This window comes from Neofelis nebulosa, chromosome 5, assembly GCF_028018385.1.
Source record: "Neofelis nebulosa isolate mNeoNeb1 chromosome 5, mNeoNeb1.pri, whole genome shotgun sequence".
Classification (NCBI taxonomy): domain Eukaryota; kingdom Metazoa; phylum Chordata; class Mammalia; order Carnivora; family Felidae; genus Neofelis; species Neofelis nebulosa.
In genome coordinates, this window is record NC_080786.1 from 133,246,221 (window position 1) to 133,262,360 (window position 16,140).

At 38.4% G+C, this 16,140-nt stretch overlaps 1 long non-coding RNA gene across 2 annotated transcripts in view; it reads right to left on the bottom strand.

Annotated features, from left to right (window-relative positions):
* The window catches only part of LOC131512713 (uncharacterized), a 118,170-nt gene that overhangs the window by 100,901 nt on the left and 1,129 nt on the right, over positions 1-16,140 (bottom strand). The window lies entirely within an intron of this gene.

Sequence of the window (16,140 nt, forward strand, 5' to 3'; positions counted from 1 at the left end):
ATGCTTAACCGACTGAGCCACCCAGGTGCCCTTGGTCAAATGATTTTCAATAAGGGTGCCAAAAAATTATGAGGGATAAATATACTTTTCAATAAATGGTGCTGACACACTGGATATCCACATGCTGAAGAATAAGATTGACTCATAAACCTAAATTTAAGAGCTAAAACTTTTTTGGTTAAATGTTTATTTATTTATTTTGAGAGAGAGAGAGAGAGAGCAAGTTGGGGAGGGGCAGAAAGGGAGAGAGAGAAGTGCAGAGCCCAATGAGGGGCTTGATCTGTGACCCAAAGATCATGACTTTAGCCTAAATCAAGGGTTGGACACTCAACCCATTGAGCCACTATGCCTAAAAATCAAGTTTTTAGTTTAAGCTAAAACTTAAAACTCTTAGAAGAAAATGTAGGAGTAAATTTTAATGAGCTTGGATTAGGTATAGGCTTCTAAGTCACAGCACCATAAACACAGGGAGAAAAGAAAATTCTCAGCAGCCCTTTGGGACCTGAGGGGAAAAATAAAAGGGTATGAAAAGGAGCTGACCCAGGATATCAGGAGGCTCAATGTTTATTCCTTCTTCTTGAAGATTATAACCTACTTTGGTTTATTTGTTTTTTGACTTGAATTGAGACCTTTCCTTCTTGCTGCCTTTATTGGGCTCTCAACCTTGAGAGATTAACTGGAATCTTAGTATTGGTCTAAGAAGTTGGCCCCTAGAATCCGCAGGCATGTCTTTTGGCAGATGGCTTTTTGCAGTTCTGCAGACCAAACCTAATTATCCACTCTGAGCTGTCATCTGAGTTTCTATCTGAGTTGCCAATGTTTGTCCATTTGATTCTTCTTCTGTCCATTAAGCAATTTTAGTGCATGAAAGAGCATCTAAAAGAATGTCAGGAAACCAGCAGCCATTTATTGAGAGCCATATGGGATATCCTGGCACTATTCACCAGAAGTCCATTTCTTTCCTTAATCAAGCAAGAAGGAAATGTATAATATTGTAATAATAATAAAAAAAAATCTCAAAAAAGACATGGCCTAACACATCTGCAGAATAGTCTACAAAATTCCTGTCATGTTAACAGAGTTTAACATATGCACTGAATGCAATTCCACTTGGTCAAGCCAGAATGTACTTAATCTCTATCAGAGATTACAAAAAAACCTAAAATGCCACAAATTGCCCTGTATTCCTTTCTTGCTTAGCAACAGAAGGGAAATTAAATAAGCAAGTCAGCCAAAGTTTATTTTTATATGCAATAAAGTTTTCATAAAAGTGAAATTATAAAGCTCAGTGGAGTCAAGAATGCTTTTTTTTTTTTAGTTTATTTATTGAGAGAGAGACAGACAGATAGACAGCATGAGTGAGGGAGGGACAGAGAGAAAGAGACAGAGAATCCCAAGCAGGCTCCATGCTGCCAGTGGAGATCCCACCATGGGGCTGGATCCCACACACCGTGAGATCATGACCTGTGCTGAAATCAAGAGTGGGACACTTAACCTACTGAGCCATCCAGATACCCTGAGAATGCTTTTAAATGATAAGGGGGCTTCTTCAATCTTTCAAGTACTTTTGAATCAGGAATGCATAACTGACTTTTAAACATGTAAAATTAGGGACAGATAAGATCACCTTGATAACAAGCCCATCTATAGAATAATACAATTATTCCTTTATCAGAAATTTACAAGTTTCCTAGTTCTTGAGAACTTGAGTTGTGAACTGGGATATGTTCTCCCTACTAGCAATCTGAAATTAGAAACATACAAGGTAACTGCAAAAGGCTGTCCCAGCTTGGGAGTCACCTGGAGGTCCAAAGAATAGCCTTACCCTGCCTACTCCCACTATCCCTGGGCATCTCCTCTATTTCATCTTCTCTTCTTCACTACTGATTAGCAGAATGCATAGCTGATAAAGGTTCTGCTCCCCAATTTTTTAAAAAGATGATTTCTTTACTTTTTTTACTTTTTAATTTTTTTTATGTAATCTCTACCCCCATGTGGGGCTTGAACTCACAACTCTGAGATCAAGAGTAGCATGTTCCACCAACTGAGCTAGCCAGGCACCCCTTCTGCTCCCCAGTTTAAATGTTTGTATGTGTGTGTGGTGGTGGTGGGGGAGGGGGGGCTGGGTTCTACACCACCAACCGATTCTCTAACACCAGCCAGGTGTCCTAAAATTCATCTCAGTTCTGACACTATCTACCCAGAGACTGCATCAGATTCCATAGGTTGAGAGCTCAGTTTACAAGTGGCCCCTCCCCCACCTTATCACTTGTGCTTCTGACCAACCAGTTATAGATTAGGGGTTCCAATAACCTTCTCCGTGGGTTTAATTTGCTAGAGTGGACCTCAGATGCCAGGTGCCACAGCCAGGTTGTCATCTGTGCTTCTCACTGAATGCCTATAAATCAGAGGTTCCCACACCTCCCTCCTTGGGTTTCATTAGTTCACTAGAGCAGCTCACAGAACTCAGGAAACCCATTTATCTACTTGACTACCAGTTTACTACAAAGAATATTAAAGGATACAAATCAACAGCCAGATGAAGAGATATACAGGGCAAAGGTTCAAACAAAGGGGCATTTGTAATAGTTGAGTTTGGGGCCCTGCATGGTGGCATGCATGGAAGAGTTCTGGTTCACCTACAGGGAAGTTCCCTGAACCCTGGCCTTTTGGATTTTTATGAAGGCTTCATTACACAGGCATGATTGATTGAATCACTGGCCACTGCTAATTGATTCAACATCCAGCTCCTCTCCCCTCCTCAGAATTCAGAGGGTGGAAATGAAAGTTCCACCCCTCTATTCAAGACTGGTTCTCCTGTGGGCGCCTGGTGGCTCAGTCTGTTAAGCATCCAACTTCCTTTCAGGTCATGATCTCACAGTTCATGGGTTCAGGCCCCGTGACAGGCTCTGTGCTGACAGCTCAGAGCCTGGAGCCTTCTTGGGATTCTGTGTCTCCCTTTCTCTCTGTGTCTCCCCTGCTCACACGTGCTGTCTCTCTCTCTCTCTCTCAAAAATAAATAAACATGTATAATATCATGCCAAATTATGGAAAGAGCCTAAATGTCCATCAACTGATGAATGGATAAAGAAATTGTGGTTTATATACACAATGGAGTACTACATGGCAATGAGAAAGAATGAAATATGGCCCTTTGTAGCAACATGGATGGAACTGGAGAGTGTGATGCTAAGTGAAATAAGCCATGCAGAGAAAGACAGATACCATATGTTTTCACTCTTATGTGGATCCTGAGAAACTTAACAGAAATCCATGGAGGAGGGGAAGGAAAAAAAAAAAAAAAAAAAAAAAAAAAGAGGTTAGAGTGGGAGAGAGCCAAAGCATAAGAGACTCTTAAAAACTGAGAACAAACTGAGGGTTGATAGGGGGTGGGAGGGAGGGGAGGGTGGGTGATGGGTATTGAGGAGGACACCTTTTGGGATGAGCACTGGGTGTTGTATGGAAACCAATTTGACGATAAATTTCATATATTGAAAACATAAATAAATAAATAAATAAATAAATAAATAAATAAACAAACATTAAAAAAAAAAAAAAAAGACTGGTTCTATAGGCAATCAGCCTCCAAAGGTAGGGAATTTCCAAAAATCACCTCATTAGCAAACCTAGTGGTGGTGAAAGGGGCTGGTTATGAATAACAAAACATCCATTTCACCTTTATGGCTCTGAAGCATTTTCAGGAACTGAAGACAAGAGACCAAACCTTATAACAAAAGGTGTTCTCATTGCTCTTATTGCTCTAGAAATTTCAAGAGTTTTGGCAGCTATGAGCCAGGAAGTGTAGATGAAGATCAAATATATATGAGAAATATTTCTCATATATATTTGGTCATTCAGATGAACAAAATATTTTTTTCTGAATGACCATATGTATGTGTGTATGTATGTATATATATATATATATTTTTTTTTTTTCTTTTTTCTTTTAAGTAGGCTCCATGCCCCATGTGGAGCCCAATGTGGAGCCCAACGCAGAACTTCAGCTCATGACCCTGAGATCAAAAGTTGGATGCTTAACCAACTGAACCACCCAGGCACCCCAATCTATCTTCCTTCCTTCCTTCCTTCCTTCCTTCCTTCCTTCCTTCCTTCCTTCCTTCCTTCCTTCTAAATCACAGCTTATACCTTCCCAAACTAATTCATAAGGTTGCAAAAGTTGCCTGGAGTCTATGGTCCCAAGCTTTCTATTCTTGCTGATTCTCCTGCTATTCACTCAATGCTGACCAGGTCCTTCACCCCAATTTTCCCCTATATCCCCACCAGCGTCTATCCATGCTAGATCACTTATCCCTACCTGAACAATCTGCCGATTCTCCCCTTCACATGTTTAAATGTAAATGTAGTCTCTTCTCTCTAAACTATAATATTAGTCCCACATCTTAAATATATGCAACTTGCCCTCAAACATTCGATGCTCCATTGTTCCTGGAAAAAGAATAAGGTTTGACAAAGAAGTCTTGGCTCCCAATTCTATGTCTGAGGGAGACAAGTTGCTTTACTGGAGTGTGGAGTTGGCCTTGTGAATGCAAGTTCCAAAGAAACATTCTTCTGAAGGATGTATCATCATGTTCTGTCAGGAAGACTATAGGCTAAAAAGGTATTTATCAGCTTCCTTGTGAAATTCATATTTACAGCATGGCTGCTATGAGCTTTACAACAAATGTAAAAAAACTAATTCCTCAAAGGAGTATAATCTAAGTTCCAAAATCTGGATCTCCAGCCAGGTTGTCTCTCTTTCTGGCATCTCCACTTGGATGTCCCCCAGGCGCCAAAAACCTAACATTTATACTCTACTAAACCTGCTTGTCCTCTATTCCCTATTTACTTAATAGCACCCTTATCCACTGATTGCCCATACCTAGAAACCTGACCTGGCTTTGTTTCCTGTTCCTCAGAGCCCACATTCAACTGGGCTCAAATCCTGCTGGTCCTTTCTCTGAAATGTCTCCTGTTCTCTCACCAAAACTGGAGTTCACACCTTACCAGCTTTTACCGTAACTATGACAATAATTTCTTCAATGATCTCCTCCTTTGTTTCTTCCTACTTCCTTCAGATCTATCCTTGTACTACCTCTAGAGTTTCTTTCCAAAACAAAGGTAGCATTAGGAAAGGCCCTTTCTATTTATTTTTAAATGTTTATTTATTTTGAGAGAGAGAGAGAAAGAGCGAGCATGGATGGGCAGTGAGAGAGGGGGAGAGAATCCCAAGCAGGCTCCAAGCTGTCAGCACAGAGCCTGACAGTGGGGCTTGATCTCACAAACCATGAGATCGTAACCTGAGATGAAATCAAGAGTGGGACGCTTAACTGATTGAGCCACCCAGGCGCTCCCACCTTGATCATATTTTTAATGAGCTCATGCCCTTTCACCATTTTCCTAATTTGTCTTTTGTCATCTTATTAGAGGCTTAATGGTTTTAGTTTGCATTAAGTTGTTGAGGCATTCTATATATTTTCCTATTCAAATGATAGAATAATAGTTTAGAATGTCAACTATTGTCTTACCGATTATATTTCTGAATTGAAATGTTCAGATTTGGGCTTGAATTGTGAAAGAACACTTTTCCTAAAATCTAAATTAATTCAGTCAACAAATAGGTTTTGAGGTCAAATTTAGCACCGACCACAAAACTAGATGTTGGGACTACACTAGAAAGAGAAACAGACATGTTTCCTGCCATTGGGGGAGTGGGATAGGCATTAATCAAACGATCAAATAATTTACACATTCAAGTATAGAACTGTAATTATACCAAGTCCTCTGAAGAGGAGGTGCCTAGTACTTTGGGAAACCCTGATTCTGAAAGTTGATTTAATTAGGGGCTCATTTTAGAAGGAAACACTCTGAAATGGGAACCATGACTAGGAACTACCCACCTGGTAGGTCAAATATTCCAGGCATAAGTGACAGCATCTGCAGAGTGGGTGCAGCAATGGGAGGGTAGGAAAATGAGATGAGCTTGGAGAAGTAAGAGCTCAACTCTTCATAGCTGAGAAGTATTATCATTTTTATAAACACAACCGAAGCCCTTGTAGATCTTACCATCATGGGGATGGAATGTTAAGGTCTAATCAGAGAAAGGGGGGACTTAGCTGAATTCTGTCTCTGACTCCCAAAATACCTCGTTAACACTTTAACGCCTCCATAACACTAGTTTCTTTACCTCAATAACCAGTTTACCTCAATGCATGTCATCTCAAGTTTTGTAGAGATATTTTAAGGAACAATGAGTCATAATTGCGGAGTTCTTTGAACTCCTTGGATGAAAGATGTTATATGGTCTATAAATGTAAAGCATTGCTATTATCTATCAGACAGAAAGCTGTCTCCAGCCAAAAAGAAACCAGCAAAATATAAAGTATATGAGGCTCCATCCACTTCTGTCATATTTAAATATATAATCTAAGTATAAATTAAATGGTTTAATGCTGGGTAAGCTCAGCATCTTTGATCTAAAATGCCCAGAGCACTGTGCAAACATTAAGTCATCTGTTCTCAAAATGCCCTATGTATACGTCATAAACACCAGCCATTGTAATTCTTCCTGAGGATTATTATAGTATTCAAAGAATATAATTTTCTTTCCAGAGGTTACCAGCAGAGTTAGTGTAAAATCCCAGAAAGAGGATAGATAGAGGCTCCTGGTTTATTCTGCCAGTCCTATTTACTTTCACCCAAACAAGCAAACGTAAACACCTCAAAGCCAAAATACAAACTACATAACATGGAGATGAAGAGCTTAAATAGAACAAGCAGCAAACTTTTATCCTTAGGTAAATATCATATCCCTTATCTTTAGTACAGGGGAAATTCAGTACTTTGTGGGTTGTTTTGACATAGAAAACGTGGAGAAAAGGGACTGAAGATCAAGACACCATAGGGATGGGACCTTTAGCAAAAGAGGTGAAACAGAGATGAGAGGAATATTTCTAAGTTCACTCTTTTCCTTCCCTTTCATATTAAACCTTTAATGTTTTAGGTACAGAAAAACTTATAATTGAGAGGAGGGGAATTGAGAGGCAGGAAGAGGCAAGTAATGCCCAGAGACAGTATATCCAGGGCCTTTGAAAATGTTTTCATTTCTGGGGCGCCTGGGTGCTTCAATTGTTAAGCGGTTCAGGTCATGATCTCAAGTTCAGTTTGTGAGTCTGAGCCCCGCGTTGGGCTCTACACTGACAGTATGGAGGCTGCTTCAAATTCTCTATCTCCCTGGCTCTCTGCCTCTCTCTCTCTCTCTCTCAAAAATAAACAAACATTGAAAAAAAAAAGAATATGTTTTCATTTCTTTTAAACTCAGAGGAAATAGGGGCACCTGGGTAGCTCAGTCGGTTAAGTGTCTGGCTTAGGCTGAGGTCATGATCTCGCAGTTTGTGAGTTTGAGCCCCGAATCAGGCTCTCTGGTGTCCAGAGCCCACGTAAAATCCTCTGTCCCCCTCTTTATCTGATCTTCCCCTGCTCTCACGTGCACACGTGTGCTCTCTCTAAAAAATAAACATTAAAACAAATAATAATCAGAAGAAATAATGATATAATGTAGCCTGGATTAAACTTGTCTTTTTACCAACACAGTTGTGAAAGACGATTTTAAATATCTTTTGTGGTGGGAGGGGACCACAAAGATAAAAGTACCTAGGGTCCCCAATAGTCAGAATGTGGCCCTGGAAATGCCCTAATTTAGATAGTTGGAGGAAAACCTGCTGAAGAAATCCTTAACAAGGATTTATTTATTCCACCCAGACACTAGAGAATCTTGCAAAAGCGACTAAATACAATGTTTTTCAAGTGATTCCACAAACTGAATGGAGCAAGCTCAATGAAAAACCCTAGAGGGCTGTCAACAAAGGAAGATGTGGTCTGATTTCTGTGTACAGCCAATCTACAGACTACAGGAGTGTTATTTTATTTTAAAGGGCTAAGGAAGATCTGAGAAGGATGAGCCTCATCTGGTAATTTAGAGTATAACTACCAGCCCTTCCTCATGCTGGTTTATGATCCAAATTTATATTAACCGTGTCATTTGGGAACTTAATGCCAAAAATTATTTTTAAAGTTTTCCTGGATTGGTAGTGCCCTTGGATCCTGGCAGAAGCTAATATAAATTCTCTCTCAAGGAAAACACTTCAAACCCTCAAATACTTCACAAAGATAAAGTTCCACAAATACCCGCTTGCAATAAAAAATAACCATAAAACATGAAAAAAGAAGCCTAACACAAGCAAGAATCTGTATAAACAACAAAAAACAAAATGAGGTACCCAAAGATTTCAAATCACATAATTATTGCACACATAAGATATATTAAGTGCATTTAATATGTTTAAAGAAATGTAAGAAATATTTGGGAGAAAATATTTGGACGTATGAGTACAGAATAAGAAACCCAACAAATATAAAAAAAGACTAAATATCTATAGATGAAAAAATATAATTGAAATTAAAACTCATTCGGAGAATTGAAGAGTAGATTCAACACAACTGAAGAGCAAACTGGAAGATAAAACTGAAAAAATTACCTGGGATTCAGCTCAGAATATTAAATATATGAAAATGATAAAGGATGAGATGTGAAGGATAGAATGAGTTGTAACATACATCTAATGGGCATTTCAGAGGGCACATCTTAGAGAATATGAAAAAAGCAATATTCAACAAGAATTTGAATATTGAGATTTTTTCGAGAATTGAGAGATGACAGGAATTCTCTCAGGTTCAGGAAATCCTGGCTGGATAAATAAACAGAAATCCCAAATTAGACACAATGTAATGAAACTGAACAACAAATCAAAGAGAAATTTTTAAAAACAGCCAGATGATCTACAAAGATAATTAGATAGACTTTATTAGAGCTGCAAAGGAAGCCAGAGTACAGTGGAATAGTATTTTTTTTTTTTTTTTAGTGTCTTTATTTTATTTTTGAGAGAGAGAGAACAAGAGCAAGGGAGGGGCAAAGAGAGAGGGAGACACAGAATCCAAAGCAGCAGCTCCAGGCTCTGAGCTGTCAGCACAGAGCCCGAGTGGGGATCAACTCACAAACTGTGAGATCATGACCTGAGCTGAAGTCAGACTCTTAACCAACTGAGCCACCCAGGCGTCCCCAGTGGAATAGTATTTTGAAAGCATTGACAGAAAAGACCAATAAGCCCCAAATTCTATATACCAAGAACTCTACCTTTTAAATTAAAAATAGATATTTTTAGACAAACAGAAACAAAGTTTACCTTAAAGAGATCCTCAATAAAGAAATTTATAAAGGACATATTTCTGGAAGAAGGCAAATCATCCCAGAAGTGGTCTGACATGCAAGAAGAAATGATGAAAAAGATATGTAGACAAATCTAGTTAAACATTGGCTATATTAAGGGGTGCCTGGGTGGCTCAGTCAGTTAAACATCCAACTTCAGTTCAGGTCATGATCTCACAGTTCATGGGTTCAAGCCCCACATCGGTCTCTGTGCTGATAGCTCAGAGCTTGGAGCCGGCTTTGGATTCTGTGTCTCCCTCCATCTCTCTGCCCCTCCACTGCTCACACTCTGTCTCTCTCTCCTTCAAAAATAAATAAACATTAAAGAAAATTAAAAAAAAAAACATTGGCTATATTAAAAAAATGACAAGGTATACTTTACAATGTGTACAGAACAAAAACATTAGATTACAATATAAATTAGGAGAGGTATTTGATAGGAATTAAACCAGTCTGAGATCCTTGTATTACTCAGAAGAGTAAACCTGTTAATTTTCTTCAGGTTTTTTAACATTTCAATATACACGGGGACATTCACCTCAACTGAGGGCAGATTTTTGCTTAGTATTTATATACTAAAGTTGATGCCCTCAGTGCTATTCCAGCCATCCTTCCAGAAAGCTGGCTCAGGGGTGCCTGGCTGGCTCAGTCGGTAGAACATGAGACTCTTGGTCTCAGGGTTATGAGTTTGAGCACTATGTTGGGCTGGAGCCTACCTTAAAAAGAATAATAATAATAAAGTTAGCTAACCATGTGTTTACTCCCAAGAGCTAGATACCAGTTGTATTTTCTAAAAGTAATTTTATTGATGGTCTCCCCAGATTGACCCAGTCTGAGACCACAATGGAAAAATGTCCCCTATAAGCCGGGAATTTTCAATATGCTTCCTTTTTTATGCCCTATTTTAACCTTTGAGCAGAAAACAAGAAATTAGCAGAAACTGGAGAAAAGCAACTAGCATGAAGTGACAGAGACCAAAACAAATAAAGCAATTGGAACAAACCGACTATTCTTGGATAAGAAAATTCAAAGGACAGCAATAAAATCTTTAATTTTAGTCTGTATAAACTTATCACTTTCTTTTTTTTAAGATCATATTTTATTTTTCATTTCATTTTATTTTTATTTAAATCCAAGTTAGTTAACATATACTGTAATAATGATTTCAGGAGTAGATTCCAGTGATTCATCCCCTATGTATAACACCCAGTGCTAATCCCAACAAGTGCCCTCCTTAATGCCCATCACCCATCTACCCATCTCCCCACCCAACGCCCCACCAGCAACCCTCATCTGTATTTAAGAGTCTCTTGTGGTTTGACTCCCTGTCTGTTTTATTTTATTTTTGTTTCTCTTCACCTATGTTCATCTGTTTTGTTTCTTAAATTTCACATGAGTGAAATCATGTATCTTTCTCTGACTGACTTATTTTGCTTAGCATAATACACTCTAGTCCCATCTGCATTGTTACAAATGGCAAGATCTCATTCTTTTTGATCGCGGAGTAATATTCCATTGTATATATATATATATATATATATATACCACATCTTTATCCATTCATCAGGTGATGGACATTTGCACTCATTCCATACTTTGGCTATTGTCGATAGTGCCGCTATAAATATTGAGGTGCATGTGCCCTTCAAATCAGCATTTTTGTATCCTTGGGATAAATACCTAGTAGTGCAATTGCTGGGTTGTAGGGTAGTTCTATTTTTAATTTTTTGAGGAACCTCCATACTGTTTCCCAGAGTGGCTACACCAGTTTGCATCCTCTTTCTCCACATGCTCACCAACATCTGTTGTTGCCCGAGTTGTTAATGTTAGACATTCTGACAGGTGTAAGGTGGTATCTCATTGTGGTTTTGATTTATATTCCCCTGATGATGAGCAATGTTGAGCACCTTTTCATGTGTCTGTTAGCATTTGGATGTCTTCTTTGGAAAAGCGTCTATTTATATCTTTTGCTCATTTCTTCACTGGATTTTTTGTTTTTTGGGTGTTGAGTTTGATAAATTCTTTATAGATTTTGGATACTAACCCTTTATCTGATATGTCATTTGCAAAAATCTTCTCCCATTCTGTTGGTTGCCTTTTAGTTTTGCTGATTGTTTCCTTTGCTGTGCAGAAGATTTCCTGTGCAGAGGTCCCAATAGTTCATTTTTGCTTTTGTTTCCCTTGCCTCTGGAGACATGTCGAGTAAGAAGTTGCTGTGGCCAAGGTCAAAGAGGTTATTGCCTGTTTTCTCCTCTAGGATTTTGATAGCTTCCTGTCTTACATTTAGGTCTTTCATCCATTTTGAGTTTATTTTTGTGTACGGTGTAAGAAAGTGGTCCAGGTTCATTCTTCTGCAAGTCACTGTCCAGTTTTCCCAGTACCACTGGCTGAAGAGACTGTCTTTATTCCATTGGATATTCTTTCTTGCTTTGTCAAAGATTAGTTGGCCATACCTTTGTGAATCAATTTCTGGGTTCTCTATTCTGTTCCATTGATCTATGTGTCTGTTTTTGTGCTAGTTCCACACTGTCTTGATGATTACAGCTTTGTGATACAGCTTGAAGTCCGGAATTGTGATGCTTTCAGCTTTGGGTTTTTTTCTCAACATTACTTTGGCTATTTGGGGTCTTTTCTGGTTCCATACAAATTTTATTTTATTCCTTGGGGCGCCTGCGTGGCGCAGTCGGTTAAGCGTCCGACTTCAGCCAGGTCATGATCTCGCGGTCCGTGAGTTCGAGCCCCGCGTCAGGCTCTGGGCTGATGGCTCGGAGCCTGGAGCCTGTTTCCGATTCTGTGTCTCCCTCTCTCTCTGCCCCTCCCCCGTTCATGCTCTGTCTCTCTCTGTCCCAAAAATAAATTAAAAACGTTGAAAAAAAAAATTTAAAAAAAACAAACAAAAAAAACCACCAAATTTTATTTTATTCCTTAAAATTTTTTTTAACATTTATTTACTTTTGAGAGACAGTGAGACAGAGCATGAGCAGGGGAGGGGCAGAGAGAGGGAGACACAGAATCTGAAGCAGGCTCCAGGCTCTCAGCTGTCAGCACAGAGCCTGATGCAGGAATCGAACTCACAGACCATGCATGAGATCATGACCTGAGCTGAAGTCTGACGCTTAACAGACTGAGCCACCCAGGTTCCCCTGGTTCCATACAAATTTTAGAATTGTTTGTTCTAGCTCTGTGAAGAGTGCTGGTGCCATTTTGATAGGGATTGCATTGAATGTGTATATTGCTTTGGGTAGCATTGACATTTTAACAATATTTGTTCTTCCAATCCATGAGCATAGAATGTTTTTCCTTTTTTTTTTTTTTTTTTTTTGGATCTTCTTCAATTTCTTTCATAAGCTTTTTATAGTTTACAGTGTATGGGTTTTTTACTCTTTGGTTAGGTTTATTCCTAGGTATTTTATGGTTTTTGGTGCAGTTGTAAATGGGATCAATTCCTTGATTTCTCTTTTTGCTGATTCATTTTTGGTGTATAGAAATGCAACCGATTTCTGTACATTGATTTTATATCCTGCCACTTTGCTGAATTCATGGATCAGTTCTAGCAGTTTTTTGGCAGAGTCTTTAGGTTTTCCACACAGAATATCATGTCATCTGCAAAGAGTGAAAGTTTGAGTTCCTCCTTGCTGATTTGGATGTCTTTTATTTCCTTTTTTTGCCGGATTGCTGAGGCTAGGACTTTCAACAGTATGTTGAAAAACTGGTGAAAATGGAAATCCCTGACATGTTCCTGACGTTAGGGGGAAAGCTCTCAGTTTTTCCCCACTGAGGATATTAGCCGTGGATCTTTCGCATATGGCCTTTATGATCTTGAGGTATGTTCCTTCTATCCCTACTTTCTTGAGGGTTTTTATCAAGAAAGAGTACTGTTTTTTGTCAAATGCTTTTTCTCCATCTATTGAGAGCATCACATAGTTATCATTTTTCTTTTATTAATATGATATATCACACTGATTAGCAGATATTGAGCCAGCCCTGCATCCCAGGATTCACTTGATTGTGGTGAATAATTATTTTAATGTATGGTTGGATCTGGTTTGTTAGTATTAAGATTTTATTTTTACATAATCTTTACACCCAACGTAGGACTTGAACCCACAACCCCAAGATCAAGAGTCACACGCTCCACTGACTGAGCCAGTCAGGTGCCCCTAAACTTATCACTCCTGTGTATTCCTTCTGGAATCACATTATTGGGAATAAAAAAAAAAAAAAAAATTCTAGGTCACTGACTAAGGGTTGATTTCTAAATATTATATACATGGCATTAAACTAAAAATGTATTTATAAATTCATTTGCACAGGGGTAAATAGATGTCTTGGATGGTATTAACCCATGAAACCCATGTTCTTGATATTGCAAGTAGAACACTTGTGAGAAACCTTCATTTCTTTTTCTTTTTTCTTCTTTTTTTTCTAGTAAGTAGGCTCCATACCCAACATGGGGCTTGAACTCATGACCCTGAGATCAAGAGTTGCATGCTCTCTGGACTGAGCCAGGCAGGTGCACCAGAAACCTTCATTTCATTTTCCAGAAAATATAAAAATCAGCCAGTGTCATCTATGAAAGAAAGTTTCTTGCTTCACATGCTTTCATAGTCCAGGTTGGTAACAGGGAAAAATCCTTTAATTCTTATGAATAAGTCAATCTCTGAATGTGTTCATAGGATTTTAATCATCTCAGTGTGTTGACAAGTTCACCGCTGCTGAGAAATCTTCGTAAGAACATATGCTATGTTAACCATAGTTGTTTATGTCTCCACAATAATCACCTTCTTGACAGACCAAGAATCACCTTTCTGCTGGTTTAGAGGCTATACAATATGGAATGCTTGGTGCTTTACTAAACTAGGACAATTCATTTAATGGCTGTGCACTATTGTCAGCTTGTTTTGAAAATATCAAATAATCAGGGGCGCCTGGGGGCTCAGTGGGTTAAAAGGTAAAGCATCTGACTCTTGGTTTTGGCTCAGATCATGATCTCAAGGCTCTTCGGATTGAGCCCTGAGTCGTTCTCTGTGGTGACAGCATGGAGCCTGCTTGAGATTCTCTCTCCTCTCTCTCTGCCCCTCCCCTGCTCTCCTGTTTGTGTGTGTGTGTGTGTGTGTGTGTGTGTGTGAGCACACATGCAGTCTCTCTCTCTAATAAAGAGTTAGAAAAATATATCAAAGGATCAATAATTTGCATGATCCAGAATTAATGACATTATCTCATTACAGTTTTGTATACATAATTTCTAAGTTAACTATAGCCACAAAGCCTTTTTTTGTTAAATGTTTATTCACTTTTGAGAGACAGATATAGAGTGTGAGTGGGGAAGGGGCAAAAAGAGTGGGAGATACAGAATCTGAAGCAGGCTCCAGGCTCTGAACTGTCAGCACAGAGCTGGACATGGGACTTGAACCCATGAGCATGACCTGAGCTGAAGTCGGACACTTAACCAATTTAGCCACCCAGGCACCCTTAGCCACAAAGGCTTCTCAAAGGTATTAATAAGTTTCAGATATTGGCATAATTTTAGCTGCTGTTTTTATGAAATAATATAGTCATAAACCAAAGTGTAAAGATGACTCCATTTAACTTTTTTTCCTCCCCCCCTATCTTTGATATAATTGTTTAAAGAAGAGTTTCCTGAATAAGGTAAATTACTCCTTTCAAATTTACTTAAATCTTAGAGATGATATACTTGGAAAAATTTGTGTTCAGTAACCTAATGAAGGGTAAAACACTAATTTTGGGGGTGCCTGGCTGGCCCAGTCTGAGAAGCATGAGACGCTTGATCTCAGGATTGTGGGTTTAAGCCCCATGTGAGGTGTAGACATTACTTAAATAAAAACTAAAAAAAACCTCCAACCAATAAAAAAAACATAAATTTTGTAAAATTTACATTTTAAAGGTACATTCTAAAAAGACATATTCAGATGTGATGATTTGTGAGTTATTGTATACATATTTAAATACTTTTTATTAACATACATCAACATATTAACATATGAATTAAATATACTCAGTTCAACAAATACTAGATTCTACTATGGGCTGGCTTCCTAGAGTGACAAAGATGAATAAATAATGTGCCTTTCTGGCCTTCTAGAAATATACAGAGTAAGAAGTGATTGATAGGTATGAAAATGTCTACCACAGAAGGAGGCAAAAGGGAAAGATTCCAAAAAAAAAAGAAGAAAGTACTAGAAGGAAAAGGTTAAGATAAAAATCCTTCTGGATAATTTCAAAAGATTTCCTCTAGTATGTGGTTGAGATAACCCATGAAGGGTGAGTTTAATTTCTACCAGAGACACTTATAATAAATGTGTGCTGCTTTGAAGTGATTAATACTAGAAAAATTCTCATATAACAGTCTGAAATAGATATGAACAACTTTAATATTTATTCTTTTCTAATTTCATGAACTATAATGTGTTAAGAAAAAATTTAAGTTCCCAATATTTTATACCTTCAATTATATCAGGTAGAATTTTTGTTTCCTCTGCTAGGAAATCCCTAGCTGTTACTCTGAACTCTCCTCTGTAGATCAGTCAGGACTCCACTGGAGGCCCTTTGAATCAGGATCACTGGAGTGGGTTCAGATACTGGTATTTTGAACAAGTTCTCTGGATGATTTTATTTTATTTTTTATAGATTTTATTTTAAAGTAATCTCTATATGCAAAGTGAAACTGAACTTACAACCCTGACGTTAAGAGTCCCAAGCTCCACCGACAGGGACAGGGAGGCCCCCTCTAGATCATTTTAATATGCAGTCAGTATAGCCAAAAACGAGGCTAAATTGCAGTTGAGTAACTTTGGTCTTACCAACAACTGATTTATTTTCTCTTTGCTGGTTCAACAAATAATAAGAATTTTCCAATA